The sequence below is a fragment of the Cyclopterus lumpus genome, chromosome 12 (assembly GCF_009769545.1).
Source record: "Cyclopterus lumpus isolate fCycLum1 chromosome 12, fCycLum1.pri, whole genome shotgun sequence".
NCBI classification, from domain to species: domain Eukaryota; kingdom Metazoa; phylum Chordata; class Actinopteri; order Perciformes; family Cyclopteridae; genus Cyclopterus; species Cyclopterus lumpus.
Window position 1 is genome coordinate 7370272 of NC_046977.1, and position 14227 is coordinate 7384498.

General features: G+C 45.0%; 1 protein-coding gene across 1 annotated transcript in view; it reads right to left on the reverse strand.

The window, feature by feature from the left end:
- Nucleotides 1-14002, reverse strand: part of sema4d (sema domain, immunoglobulin domain (Ig), transmembrane domain (TM) and short cytoplasmic domain, (semaphorin) 4D) — a 35351-nt gene extending 21349 nt beyond the window's left edge. The window contains exons 1-2 of the mRNA XM_034547623.1: nt 13921-14002; nt 5471-5579 (exon numbers count right to left, since the gene is read on the reverse strand). The gene's annotated coding sequence lies outside the window, so the exon portion shown is untranslated. The remainder of the gene's footprint in view (nt 1-5470; nt 5580-13920) is intronic.
- Nucleotides 14003-14227: the final 225 nt, after the last annotated feature.

Consider the following 14227-nt stretch of genomic DNA (forward strand, 5'->3'; position numbering starts at 1 on the left):
GTTTCTTTTTTCCAGTGCATGAAAACAAGATTTTATAAGTCAAAAAGGGAGGAAAAGCAGAACTCTTCTTATTGCCATCGTGACAGATGGTTGGACCTCCATTCACAACACTTTCCAGTCGGTTCCCTAAGACTGCTTCCCTGAGCAAAATGAAAACCTTTACAACGAGGCTGAATACATTCTCCCTGCACAAGTAGGCAAGCTTTATTCCCACAGCCCACTACAATCCAACTCTGTTAGAGTGGAAAACTTGGACTTGCACGTTGACTTTGCCTTGACTTTCTGGTCATTTAACAGGGAATCGGTGACAAATTATCTCTACATCCTAAAACAAGTATGCAATATATCTTTAAATAAATAAAGCTGAACAAACGTCTGTAAAAAATAACCCAAAAGTGACAGACTGAAGCCGTCACCGCAGCAACGAATGCTGTCCCAGGACATGGAGACAAATCTTCCAGACAACTGAATTCAGGTCACCCAAATAAACCCAAATATGCAGATTCATTAGCATTTGCCTGGTGGGGTAAACTACTGTAATGCAGACCCCCCACCACCCCTGCTCTACTGTATAAAAGAATAATCAGATTATGTTAAGCAGAGATGATGCACACAAGACTACAAGCATGGGCAGTTAACTTAAAAAGTATCAAATGTAGACAAGAAATAACCACAGTGTCTTGTAACCAGTTAAGATGCGGTGGGGAATATATATATTACAACCGCTTATTGCATTTCTGTCATCAAATATAGATTTGAGCTGCCTGCAAATAATAGCATATTACTTCAGATCAGTTTGGTTATCAGTTTCCCAAAGCCAAGTGGATGGTTATTCCTGGAGATTAAGGTCAAGAGCCATGCAGCCCCTCAACATGCACAATGTATGACCCTTTGCTTTTCCATCTTCCTCCAGACTTCCCTTATTCGTCTATCACTTCCTCACTCAAAAAAAGAAAAGAAAAAGAACACCACGTATGCAAGCCAGCACAAATACACGGCGGAGTGAGTCCCTGCCGATCGCCCTACTCTGACAGCATCAATAGATTACTGGGAGAAGACGACAGTTGCGTAAGATTGATGAGCTGTAGGCCAAAGGGTGCAGCCCCCTCGACATCCTAAGGAAGCACTTTGACTTTGCTTCCCTCGGCTCCCACAAAACCCTGTGACAGCCGATACGGGCTTTTACTATGCACCCACAGTTCCCAATGACACCAGTGACACCACGCCGTCACACGTCTCAATTCAAGCCGTCCTGAGTGGGCGTCGAGCCCGGGTGTGAACCCAGCATTGCGCCCCCGAACCGCGCCCTCGGTGACACGACGGTCTGGAGAGAGCACAGGGAGGAAGTGGAGATGTCACGGGTCTGGATTTCTTTTTTAATTGATGGAGTGGACTTGAATGCGGACCGGGCAAAGCTGGCCTTTTGAAGACTCTTCAAGCCAGAACAAATGTATTAATAGGCCCTACTTTAGAAACCCAACCTATGGTAAACATACTGACAAAGCAGTGCCACACAACCCATATCTGGTGTGAATGCAGCATAGTGGGTGATTTAAGCTCAATTGCTGCCACCAGCATGCTAACCTTTTCACAATGCCGATGTTTAGCATGTTGATCCTCTTAGATTAGTGTGTCAGTATGCTAACCTCTGTGGATTAGCACGAAGATTTAAGTACAGACGAGGCTGATGGGAATGTCTCTTTTGCAGGTATTCGTTCAGAAACTGATGATGGCACTATATGAAAAGTTAAATCATTAAGGATAAAACCTAATGATTTTGGTGATCTGAACCAAATTTCATGGCAATCCATCCAATTGTTGTCGAGAAATTTCACCCAAAACCACATAGGGGCGCAAGAGGGAAAAGTCAGGGGATCATCCAAGTAAGTAGATTTGTCCTCTAGGTTCTGTCCCACATTTTGTGGAACTCCATGTCATCGTTATTGTGATATTTCAGTCTGGACCAAAGGTGGTGGACAAACATAGAACATCACTAAAAGTCAACGTGGAGCAACTGTTGCATGGTGAGGCAGTGAAGCACAAAGACCACTCAATATAAAACCCCTTTTGCATCCAGGTGCTTGGTGGAAAATGTGACAAATGGAATAATTTACAAACGTTCAGTCAATAGCAGATTGGATTGCACAGTGACTCTGTTAAACATGCACTGCTAACAGATCCTTCCATCGTCAAATGGCGGTTTACACTCAAGGGTGCACATTCTGACCAAACACTCCCTGGTGTTTGGTCAGAGGACATATTATAGCTTTGTGCAAGTGAAATTTAGAAAGCTTTCTCATGGTGGTTTTGGATTCTAGCTCCCCCGAGACCGACATGAATACACACACGTGGGACATTGACTGACACAGATACACCAAGCCAACATATAGACAACAGACTGGGGAAACGGCCTCTGATCTACATCAGTGTGGTTGATTAAAAGCCCCCAAACACACACACACACACACACACTCTCTCATCTGTTCAGCCATCCTTAACGTCCGTCTATAAACATCCCAAGTCTCTGACAGGGCTGTCAGCGTACACCACCACAGGTGGGGGAGGGAAGGAAAATGAGAGGGACAGAGGGAAGAGAGAGAAAACAGGGTTTGCTATGAGAGAGGATATTCGAGCGTGAAAATTCATACAGTGGATGAGAGAGGACAAAGAGAAGAACCAGGAGAAATGAGTAGGAGGAGTATTCTGCATAGGGAAAACAAAAAGGGAAACGCTGCATAAAGACACATGAGAAAGGAACATATTTCCCCTCTCGCTTCTGTTTTTTTCCCCAAAGCTCACGTGTAAAAATGTGTTTTAGACAACAGTGGCATACTTTCATGCAACTACATGCTCACTGGGCATCCTCTTTCTGCCCGACTTTCACACATGATGCAATACAGTGAACCCTGGGGCAGATCGCTTTGAAAGGAGAAAAACAGAACAAATGGGTGAAATTCAAGTTCATTAAAATCCTGGGAGGGAGGACACACACACACACACACACACACACACACACACACACACACACACACACACACACACACACACACACACACACACACACACACACACACACACACACACACACACACACACACACACACACACACACACACACACACACACACACACACACACACACACACACACACACACACACACACACACACACACACACACACACACACACACACACACACACACACACACACACACACACACACACACACACACACACACACACACACACACACACACACACACACACACACACACACACACACACACACACACACACACACCTTTGTGTTGAACAGGATTAACACAGGCTTGAGTTTCAGCAGCATGAATCCCCATCCACAAGCACTACGGCACAAATCTGGCCTTAGAAACCCTTGTCCCAGAGCATCCTGGTACAAAAGAAGGCTGAACTTCAAAGTCCTGTTATTGAAACATGTTCATTTTAGAGAATAAGAGTGCCTATTTATAGCTGGATAATCAGCTCCAGAATCAATACAGCAACACCTGCATGGACAACACGAAACAAAACTGCTACACAAATATGACGCATGTGAAAAATGTCAGAAAGCGTTAACTGCAAAGTGTTCCACTTGTTCTGGATGCGTCTGCAGGCGAGTGTGTATCTGGGAATACTGACTGGAATGCATACATCTACAGGAATGTCCACTGATATCCCGCTATGTGTAAATGTTTGCTCATGAGTGAGCTAGAGGTAAAAAAAAGAGACATTTTACTGTGTGTGTTAGAGAGAAAATAAATAGCTGTCTTCTTCTGCCCTTGTATGAATCTTAAGTAGTCCCATGTTGAGGGAGGCTTTGTTCGGGATCACCGTCGGGGGGCACGTCCTCCAACTTTTCCCCTCACTTCCTTTTGGCGTAACATTTATCATTCTTTCCCGACGAACAATCATCCTTCAACATGGCCGAGCATCTAGCACACAAAAAAAAAAAAAAAACTACCACCCCCTTTCTGGTTGCTGGGATACCTTTCATCCAACGGGACAGCTTGTCAACAACATCATCACTTACTTAGAAAGTCCCATCCTTCGCTTTGCTTTGGTCCAGCAGAGCCTTATTAAAAAAAATAAAAAAATACTGCTGCATCCTGCTTTCAAAATACAGCTTCCAAGAACATATTTATTTCTTGCTTGCCTTTTATGTCGTAACCAAAACACTTAAAACTTAAAACCAAGCCTGAACTTCTGGTTCTGCAAAAATGCATCCTTAAAAAAAAAAAAAAGTGGTACAACCTTCTAATTTGCCAAGAGGAATTCCCCTCTTGGCAAATATAGCATTATCCAGCTCTACAAAAGATGCACAATATTTTATACTGACATTATATTGTGTTGGTGGTAGCCAGGGGAACTAACCTGAGGCCTGTTTCATGGAAAGACCGAGTGAGTCACAGATCTCCCCCTTCTCTCTTTCTCTCTCTCAAAAGGGTAAACAGGTGCATTAGAAATAAGTGCAGAGATGCTGGAGGTTGACTAAGTGCATGCACACAGTGATTCACATTAACCTCACTTCATCTGCCAGTACTAACATGTATGTATTACTGTATTCCATATACATAACCCTCCTCTGGCTCTTCAAAGTCCTGCAAAAGCATACATTGTCACCATTATTTATCAAAGTATCTGCAAACAACCCGTTCCTCCTGTTTTGTTACAGGTCAAACTCCTATTTTTCAACTGCCCCGTTCATTTTCTGTTACTCAAGCACATAATAGGCCTGGGCCTTGTTTGGCCTTCGCTATGCTTTTGCGCCTATCCCTTTCAGCTGACTGGTGTGCACCACTTATTCCACTCATTATGAACGCTGACAGCAGATCATTTTGCTTACTGCACCCGACCTCTCCGTCCTCTAAGTTCGACCAAATCCAACAAAAACGCAGAACGGAGACACAAAAGGCAAACTTAACAAAAGACACAAAAAGAGATAGGGAGCATAGAGAACGTGTCCAAAATGAAAAAAGGGGCAAGAAAGAACCACGAAAAAAGAAGAAAAAAAAATTTGGAGAATACAGAGAAAGAGCAAAGGAAGAGGTAACGCGACAAAGGCTCCAAACCCTTTAAAATGAGTGTTTTGTCAGGGAAATAAAGAGTGACTAACAGCAGCAGCAACATAGCAGCACAGTGAACAAGAATGCAAATCAGCCCCGAAGTAAATGTCATACTCCCCCCCCCCCTCCCACAACACAACACACTCCTCTCTGTGCTACCAGAACCCCCATTCTCCTCCACTGCTGTACTGAAAACACACTCTCTCAAACCCCTTCCAGGAGACAAGTGTGTGCAGAGCGAGAGAAGTGTGTTCACAAGAGACAACATCATCTTCTTACTTCACACCACACAAAAGGGACACAGAGGGAGTACAGTGGGCTCTTTACACAAACACGACACAAACGCACCTTTGAAAAAAAGATGAAAAAAAAAAGATAAACCACTTACTTGTCTGTCATGGCCTCGGCTAGCGAATACTGATTCATTAATACTCCTTTTCACTTTTCTTCACACAGTGGGAAATGGAGAGGCCCGGGGCAAATGTCACAACACCGGTCTGCAAGAGAAAGAGTCAAATCATTCATTCAAACCTGCATTAGGTAGACAAATAATATCCATAACTAAATGGTAAAAAAAAAAACGTAGTTTCATTATCCATTAATAGTTTTTTTCCATAATGTCAGAAAATAGCAAAACAAATGCTCCTCACAGCATAAGGTGGTGGATTTAATCAGCTTGTTTTATTCAACCAACACAAGATATTCAAAAAACTAGACACATTAAATCATCTCATCTGAAAAGCAGCAACCAGGCGATGTTTGTTTTACAAAAATACAAAAAAACCCTATTATAATAGCTGCGGAAGAAATTGGCTTATCGTGTAATTAGTTAAAACCACTCCAATAATTAGTGTAGCAACATAATTTGCCCCCTATTAGCAGAAGTCATGTTGTTCCATTTGTCATATTATTATCATTATTATTATTATGGACATTTTATTATTTAGTATGTAGGTCAGGTGCCGAGATGAATGCTCTCTGATGAGAAACAAATACTTTATAAAGCAAGCACATCACCTCCACGGCGATGGTTACCGCACGTCTGTGAAAAACAGCGAGGACAAAAGAACTCCCCCCAGCAGCCATCGCCGGGCTGGGACGACAGCTAACTTTGTAGACACGCTTCACTTGCTCACAATTAGCCTCGCAAGTCCTGGTCTCTTCAACTTTCTGGGGGATACCGTTACCATAGTTACCAAGGCAGCCGACCAGCCAGCTAGCTAGCGTAAACAAGAGTGCACCAAGAGAAATCCACTGGGCGGCGAGCAAACGGTATGAACCCAGATGAAGAATGCGTTGTGCGACTGAGGACGACAACGATGACAGTTTTGGATCAGCGCAGCTGGCTCATCAACATCAAGGTTTGCACAATCCATAAATCATCAAGAAGAAAAAGATAATACAAGAGGATGGAACAAATGCTATGACTTTAAAAAAAAAAATTTTAAAAAGAAGAAGAAAAATCTCTAAAACACACCTCTGCTAATGATGCCTATTTGTGAATGCACATAAATCACCAGCTGCCAGCATTCATAATTTGATATTTTAATGAGGCGATGAGACGAGGCGCAACCGGTGACCTGCTCGCCGCTGAGCAGCCTCCAAAACCCGGCATTAGCTCTTCAGCTTATCTGCCTTTAAAAAGAGAACGACAGCAGCACATTAGATTAATAGATTAGTTCAACACACTGGCATTACACAGATTGTGACATGACAGAGTGGGGTTTAGGCTCCATAAGCAGATGAAGGTTCGATACCAATCGACGGACCCGGAGCAGAAAAGGGAAAGCTTATAAATGGTGTTTTACCTCAGAAATATGTTCATTTCAGTTAATAATCCAACACTGATTAAGCAAAGACGACTTTACGGTTTTATGGCTGTCAGCTACAACTGCAGGGAGACAGACGCGCGCTGGTAAACCCCACCCAATCCTATCAGCCCCAAACCCAGACAGACAGCCACCAGCCTCCGTCAGCCAGCGGCAGTCTGTCTCATGTGGGGGATCTCTGCTCAAGAGGTTCACATGGCTCCCTTTCCTTTCAACTTCTCCATACCAGATCACCCCTGAACTCTTGTTTCTAATGCTCCTCTATCTGTCAAGCCTGTCTCTCTTATGTTCCTGTCTAATGGCAGCTCAATGAACGGTCTTTCTTCAGTGCAGAAACGGGCATTAGCTGTACACACCCAAGTCATCGCCGGTAATCAATTAAGTTCCATTTCCCCTGGTCTCTCAGCCCCTGTGCGCTTATGGGAAATATGTTTATTTGAGGAAAGACGGCAACAACGCAGTCGGCTTCTGAGAAATGTGGACAAATTGGGTCAAAATGAAATGAATTGATGCGATAGTACCGTAGTTATAAAAAAAGAGGCTGCACCAGAATGTTATGGATTAAATGCCACAGCATTTCTCTCAAGAAGAACAAAGAGGACATTTCCAAATGACTGAATTGTTGAAATATGCACGAGTTCATGCTTTTGCACAATGTGGCAATCAACTCAAGTATGAGAGCTTTATATGAAAAATGTCCCACGCTCGACCACGGATGCTGTTGTGGTGATGTATGCAGTGTTTTCGTGCAAAGCCAGGAGTTCCTTCACCAGAGCCCAAAATTAAACTCTTGCCTTCTCAGGCAAACCGATACAGGGCCGGGATGCTGGCGTCCATCACAATACTGGATAAGGTGAACGATAAAGAACAGTCAAATGTTTTCTACCGGTGCACGGCAGAGATAGAGATGTACTCGGAGCCAGAAGAGCAGCACTCTTTGAAGTGGAGCGATGGCACTTGAAAAGACACATTAGCTAGCTTTGATACACTCAAACAATTATATCCAGCATCTTTTTCCAAGCGATTCAAAGCCTAGTTAAAGACTCAGCTTGAGATAGGAAAAGAAAACATCTGAAATGTCCAAGCTGGGAAGACGAGGCCACTCCTTGCCCTTGTGAGGGAGATTTATAAATCCTGACAGCCAGCCAGGGTAAGACAAACTGCTTCCACATCTGAAGCTGGGCCGACACTGGGCCATTTTCTTGTTTTTGTCTGTTATGTGAACTTACTCTACACATTTTAAAAATTAGCCTTTGTACGCAGCCAGAACCAGCGACCTCCTTTATGCTCACGCTGTTCGGATCAATTGAGCTGCCACCACTTGGCTGATCACACTGAACGCAAGCACAGAATGCCTGGTTGGCTTTGTGTTGTGACAATTGCAATAAAGTTTATTAAAACAAGATGGCTGCATCCTCAATGTTGACAAAACAGAGAAAAAGCAGCGTTACTTTGTGCAATTCTTAAATTAGAAGAAGAAAAAAACAAAACATGAGGATGTCTGGAAGATGCAGACAATATGGTCTAAAGTTTAATATGACAGTCTCAAGATTATAGTTTTAGTCACAACATGTGAAACACTACTCCAGTAAATTAAAAAAAAGCTCATTGCAGTTTGGAACCGATCTTTTGACAGCAGCCATGGAGGGAAACTGCTCAGACTGAAAGACAGCCTACCAGAATTTTCGACATGCCAGAAGTCCATCGGATCGTTAATCAGACGCTGTGAACCTCCAACTGCTCGCTAAAGACAACCAATCTGGCAGAAAGTCAGCCCCCATTCTAAAATCGTTCAGGGGGCTCGCAATTCAGGTCAAATCCACACAGCGTCTGCCCGGCTTTACTGTCAACAAAACCGTAGACAGCCGTGAAAAGGAAAATACTTTAACATTCCAAATCTCAGCTCATGAAAGAGAAGCAAAAAGCGGCTCCCTATATCTGTGGGAAATGTGGGGGGGATTTCCTTAAATAAGACGCAGCAGAATCCCACCTCGCTGCATCAGGAAAAAAACGTGCCATCAACACTGAATTATTTACCTCTCAAAATGCGAATTGGGTAAAAATAGCATCACTGTACCGGAGACTCTTCGCCACCGCACATGCTGAGCATAAAAACATATCTGGTTGCTATGGCAGAGGGACGAGGTGTTGACACCGTGAGACGCCAGCAGTCAACAGCAGTCAACACACTTGCGTGCGTCCACACGAGCGATGTGAATCTTACCATAATCTGAGAGAGGGACGATCCTGCAGGTTGAGGAAGAAGAGCGCCGAAGGAAACAGAGTCACACTGTCATTACAGGGAAAGTCTGCGATGGTTTGCATGACAGATGACAAAGAAAATAGAATATGACCATCCAGCGCGAGCAGTCCGTCACCTCCTCCCTTTCTGCTCCCCGGTCATGCTCCTTCTCTCTCTCTCTCACACTCCCTCCTTTGGTCTCCCTCTGCCTCTCTCGCACAATAAACACACAAGAAAAAGAGCACAAGAGGCTGCAAAGGGTGGAGAGATAGTGCTTGCATTAAAGGGCTGTTTCACTTTAACGCATGTGGCAGACTGTTTTCGTCTGCTTTGCCTTTCTCCTATCACAGCTCGCTCGCCAGTGGAGAGCGACAGCGCAGAGATCGAGCCTCTGGAAAGCGGCAACGCACACAGTTGCTGAGGAGGGGGAGGGGGAACTTGGGGTGGCGGGTGAGGGGAGGGAAGACAAGGGGTGGGGGGGCAAGCTTAGGGTAGTGTGTGTCTGCGTCTGTGGGGTTGCGTCTATTGTTGTGGGGTATTTTTTTTATGAATGGGGACTTCAGGTCCAGCTGCTGCCCTCGCTCAGCACAGTATTTAGCCCTGGGTGATACACACCGAGCGCAATCTAATGCAGTCCAATACAGCAAAATACGCAAATTAAAACGTCACAGTATGATTACTTTCATGGCTGTTGCATTAGTTGTACCCAGCTGTGCCTAATAAACTGACAACACGCGCACACACACACAGTTGAACCGTTAAGACAGTTTGCATCCTCAGGCAACGGATCGCTGATGATGGGTCGTATTTCTTTCTATACTAACACTAAACAAATTAAACAATAAGGGGGAAAACAATCTGCTGAAAATCTGCTGACAGACAATTTAAGTTTCTCCCCAGTAACATCTCCTCTTGGCAAAACTACCACTTATTAGGAAATGCTTCGTAAAGTTGCACAGACTCTGAGAGCACTCTCTCCATTCAGCTGTGTCCTCCTCCGCCGCAGCAGCAGAACTGTATGTCCAGCTCCCCGCTTCATTCCCTTCCAGCTCCCTGCTTTCAGCAACACATTGCTGGGAACCTTTTCAAAACATCAAGTAAGCTGTCAAATGCGCCGCAGCAATGCAGCTGTATAAGCTGCACTCAGCCAAAGCATTCATAGTTTTAGGGTGCAGCGTCTTGGGAATCCTCGCGGATTTCCTGTGCAGTTTTCATGACCGCAATCTTTGGCTGCGTACTCAATTAAATAGACGACCGCTGCGGCTGTGGATGCTAATACGAGAACTAGTTTTGATCTTTGTGAGGGATGAAAGAGGCTTAAACCTAGCAGGTTGTGGACTGTTCCTCACCTTTATTGTTATCCAACACACAAAACCAAGAAACAGGAAGCCGAGCTTAACGTCCAGTGTTTGCCTTTTTGATTCAGCTGATTTGAAACCTCCGTTCAATCATGGGACAATTTTGCTGAGACATCTCTGGAATGCAGCAATACATTATGCATGGCCAGCAACACGCAGATAAAGCACCTAGACATGCCACTGATATGGAGCCAGATGCTTCCCTCTTTGCCAATAGGAAATGATTCCAGCCTGAGGGTGTTGGGGTACTAGGGCGTGGCAGGGGAGGTTTATGCGTGTTTCAAAAGGGAGGTGGGGGTTGTCCCTGATGTCTGTTTCACAAAGCTAGCGCAGCACACCTCAACATCAGTGCACCACAGACTGGCCCCTGACCTCTGACCTCTAACTCCTGCAGGGCCAAAACAATGCGGCGGGCTGCAAGACATCAAAATCGCCCACCTTGTTTCCCCCAAAAAAGGCTCCCATGAAAAAGGACTCAACCGCTGCCGTGTGCATCTTTCAGCATGCAGTGCAGACGAGTTGCAATTTAAGTGAGTCTCGTTTGCTGACTCGGCAGCAGATTCCTTATATTTGAATTGCTAATGAGCAAGGGGGGCGGGGGGACACAATAAGGGCTTGTGTGTGCGTCTGTGTCAAAGACATAGCACCTTTTACAGTGACCTTCACAGCAGGAGGCAAAGTGTTATTGCCCACTCTATTTGCCGGTATTTCAGCCTTTTCGAGCAAAGGAGACTGGCTGACGACCAAACCCAGCAGAGGGGACGAGAAGGGGGAAAAAAAGCACCTCTGAAGGCTCATGAATGGTCACTCTCAAATCCATTAGGAGTTTATTCAATTACCTGACAGTCGAATAATTGCGTTTGGATCTGAAGAGCGACACACAAACGCTCCAGTAAGAACCGATGTCAATGCTACCAAGTTTTTATAAGCGAGATATTTGACAAACAGCCAGGACTTGTTCTGAAAACCAAACAAGGCATCCAAGGAAACAACGCCCGACATCCAAAACGAGAGCCATTTCTGCACAAAGTTCAAGTTTAAAACAAAGCTCTCTTTCAGCCAAGGCGTTCCCATTTCCCACTCATTGTAATTGATTATTGATTTTTTTTAAAAGTTAAAGGATACTATTGATGGGTTTGCGTGCTCATAAGGGGTTGTCATTAACAAGCAAAAGCGTTCAGAGTAATTGCATTTAGCACATGGGAATCCCGTGCTTCCAATGAATGTAGGAAAAAGAAATAGTTCAGTTTCTCCACTAATGGAATTTGAAAACAAACCACAGACACGTGTTTAAAAAAAAAAAAAAAAGACACGTTTTCCTGAAATGGGAAGTCCTGAGAAAGCAACACGTGTGCAAAGAGTTACTCATATAAAAAGCAGGTACGGAAGAGTCTCCAAGTGTATAAAGAGTCTACAGTTATCTTTCAGACTATTCGCACAGCGGGAAAAAGAGAACGGAAAAAAGATTTACAGTCTCAATCCGACCTATCCATTTTCACACAAAATACGTCTACCATATTTAACCTTCTCTCCGATGGCCGTTCCAAAACCTGCAAGAGTCAACAAAAACCTTAAAATGCAAACTCATCCTCTAAGCTGAGGGGAAAGTCAGTGTTACAGACATAAATGCCTGAGCCTCTCGGCGGCATGCAGCCAGTGGTTTAATGATTTGTCTGCTGCTGGTGAATGATCATACAGCAATATCCTGTTCTGGCTAGTTCTCCGGCACCCTCCGCCCTCCAGCTGACATCATTCTGGCTTGCCCGGGTGCCACTGAAGCGCCAGCCGGCCCATCATATTGACGTGATCCGGGTGGCGGCCTCAATGCCCGATACGACCCGGCAGAGGACCTGCGGTATCAAACTTGATGAGGCCGATGAATTGCTCATTGAGGCTGTGAGGAAAGGGTTGGATGAAACGCAGGAGCGAAGAGGAGGGAGAAGCGGGGTGGTCAATGTCACTGACGAAGCAGTGGAAAACACAACGGCTGTATTTAAGAAGAGAAAAAAAGAGGGAAAAATAAATAGCTGGCATGTTTCAAAATTCCACAGTGCTTATCCAATGTAAGCCTGTACTTAATGTGAGCCGCGTTTCTTTACTCTTAAATGAGCATTCATTCATTAATATCCTATGAGCCTGTGAGAAATGTTAAAGAGCCAAATCAACTAAAGATCACTTTCATAATCAATAATAATTGTTTTTCTTGATCGCCTGAAAAAATCCTCCACCCATGACAATTTCCTGGAGCCGAAGGTGACATCTGCAAATAGCTTATTTTTGACCGACCCACCATAATGTTCAGTTTATTGTAATGTAAAAGGACGGAAAGCAGCCAACCTTTACACTTGAGAAACTGCAACCATCCAACGCCTTCCTTTTCTGTCAACAAACTAATGAATTGATAGTCCCCCCCCCCCCCATCCATCCTATGCAGTCTCTCAAAAGTCTGAACTTCATTTGAGGGCTGAAGAAGGTCAAGAGGATGACCTCTGGTGATGATGGCATGCACGGAGCCAGGAGAGAGTCCACACAGTATGGACACCGGGCTTCAGCTAGCCGGGCCAGAGGCCAAAAAGGTCAGATAGAAAGCGGCCCCATAACTCATCACTCCCTCACAGCCAGAAATGCATGCAGGTGAAGGGTTTACGACCATCCACCGAAGAGCCACAGCTGCCCTCGGCCCGGGACGAGACACCTCCCAGGCTGAAGAGCGACACAACGGTGCCTCGCCGGAGGTATTAGTTTCGTCTGAGGCTCCAGACCGTCTTTATAGAAACGGTGGTGGTGGATTTATGCCCCCGGACTGTCAATAAGAAAGTCTTTTGTTGTGGCGGTGAAAGAGCCCCCTTGATTGTATGCACACCGATGGTAGAAAGCCCCTGAATGACCTCCGGGTGGCAGAATGGCATTTTGAAAAGTGCAAGGGGAGTTTAATCTTTAAAAAGACGTGTGCGAGCACGGCTGCTGAACACGTTATATTATATTCAGGAGGTATTTTTTTGTTTTTTTGCGCTTCAAGGACAGTGACAGCGTGGCTGAGCGCAACAAGTCGTCCGTTAATGTCTCTTTCTTTCTTTCTTTCTTCTTCTCCGCAGTTCGGCTTTGAAGCGTCGTGGGGAAGTATTTTCAAAGTTGCACGCGCCGAAAAAATAAAAATAACATTTTTAAAAAAACAGGTAACTGAGGCAATTAGAACAACACGGTTGTATTTGTTTCTTCTTCTTTCTTGTGTCTCAGTGGGGGTTTTCGACTCCACTGCAACAAGTGCAGCTGAGCTCCGAGGCGGCGACGGCGCGCACGAACACGACGGAATAAACTTTTACATTTGAGAACCGGGACGAAGTCTCCCGGCGCCGCTTCGCTCGCTCTTTACGGCCCCGAAGTGAAGGCGGCGGCTGCTGCTACTCACCGCGGGGTAGTGTTCCTCTTTGTCCCGGTGTGTACGGAGATGAGCGTCGCGTCAGTGCAGCGGCAGCGTGACAAAGTTTAGTTTAGTCTCTCTCTCTCTCTCTCTCTCTCTCTCTCTCTCTCTCTCTCTCTCTCTCTCTCTCTCTCTCTCTCTCTCTCTCTCTCTCTCTCTCAGCATGGCGGCTGCAGCATTCAAACCTCTCCCGGCTGTGATATCAACAGAGAGGGGGAGGGTTGCAGGGGGGAGACCCAAGTGGTGGAGGAAACCACGCTGATCGTGGTTAAATCAGGCTAAAGCATTGTTAAAA